The sequence below is a fragment of the Dendrobium catenatum genome, unplaced genomic scaffold (genome assembly GCF_001605985.2).
Source record: "Dendrobium catenatum unplaced genomic scaffold, ASM160598v2 fragScaff_scaffold_629, whole genome shotgun sequence".
Lineage (NCBI taxonomy): Eukaryota > Viridiplantae > Streptophyta > Magnoliopsida > Asparagales > Orchidaceae > Dendrobium > Dendrobium catenatum.
This window is the reverse complement of record NW_021319091.1, coordinates 433,274-435,157: the sequence shown is the minus strand read 5'-3', so window position 1 is coordinate 435,157 and position 1,884 is coordinate 433,274.

The following is a 1,884-nucleotide window of genomic DNA, read 5'->3' as shown; positions in this document are numbered from 1 at the left end:
CCCCCCCAACATACACACACACGTCGCTCTCTATATGATAGGTTAAAGGGGATTTTGATTTTATCCAAAATAGAAATGAAATGGAAATTAATATTTTTGTTATAAATTTGATCAAATGTCGTGGTGCTCCAAATAACGATGCTCTGCGCCGGCACTTCATATTAAAATGAGCAAGCCCAAGAGCTTAGCTCCGCAACACCCACAAACCCAATGCCAAAGTACTCCCAAGGAAAAACTTTAGTCCTCATGTTTCATGCATACAAACCGTTGAGATATACTTCAAACTAAAGTTATTGGCATTCACATGAATATGAATCATTCTGAAATTAATACATAATTTAAAATATTGATGTTCCATCACACAAGACTTATCATCACATGTATTTTTCAGAATGCCAATAACACTATTGTAGTTGGTATTAAAATCCTCTATCCTAAAAAAAAAAAAAATCATTCTTACTATTTTAACACTCAAGTCCAATGAACAAACTAGGGTACATCTATATAATCTCAATTTTTTTCTCTCATGTAGTTTTTATTTTAGTTTTGTGCTGCAAATGCACTTAACTATTAGGATCTGTTTATTTCTCAGTTTCCTGACATCACATGACAACATTTTTTCTGGTTCTTCTCTATAGCTCCAATCTTGATATATCTCAATCTTATCTACAATCACTCAATTTCTAGAGTCAGATATTCATTTCCTAAATTAATATTTTCTTCCTAGTTCACTTAATTAATTATTTTTTGTGGCTATTCTAAAATTCACTTTAATTAATTTTCCACAATTACATGTATGATTTTCAAACAACCTAATAATCTACATTATTAAGTGAATATACATCATTCAATTTTAATTATAAAATTGGGAAAATTATATTTAAATATATTGCAATCAAATCATTTCAAAATTCCCTTCAATTAAATTTATAATACTTTAATTTATGCATTATTTTAGAAAACAAAGCTAAATTTGTTATATTTTTCTTTGGCTAACTTTAATTATATACTAAATCTTTGAATTAAAAATAATTCCTAACATTGAATCTTCTGCTCTTCTATGTTTTTTGGTAATTGTTCATCCTTCCAAAGCTTATAAGGTATTTATATGAGGCATTTGATCAAATAAATTGTGAGTAGATTTTCTCAAAAACTAGATTATTGTGATCGTTTAATGAGTTTCAGATTTAAATAAAGAAAAATTAGTCCTCAATGTGTAAGAAACCATCGAAGAATTGGTTATCCAACTTCACACAAAATTACCCTCATTATTTCGGGTTCACTTTCTGCTGCCTCGGATGGCTGTACAACTAGAATGGTGCTTTATCTGCTGATTCAAAAATTTCCCTTCTTGGTTGCAATTCGGCCTCCTCATTTGAATTAGTCATTTCAGCTACAAGTGCAGGTTCTACAATCTTCCACTATGAAATGCCATATCTTTCATCAATTTGTTCGTCCATAGTAGGGCAGATTATTGCGTCCGGTCACCTGACATGTGGACATCCAATACAAAGACGCCACCTCACCCGGATGCACTGGCTCTAATATTTTTGAGTGACATGTTGTGTTTTTATTGGTGTCCGGACAAATTCGGACACCGGACACAATAATTTGCCCAATAGTAGAGGTCAATTTATATGGCTTACACCTTACGCTCACCAATTCCCTGAGATTCTGCACTTCATTTTGCATCTTTATTGATAAAAAAAAAACTCACAATTTATTGATCTAGTTGCCAAATGAGGCCTGCCTAAGACCATCTCCAACTGTTCGACAAACAACCAAATGGAGACCCTCAAAAGTAGCAATCGAACGACATTTACTTCGTCATTTGATCGCAGTTGAACAGTGCGACGTCAATATTGGCGTCGCACTGTTCACTTG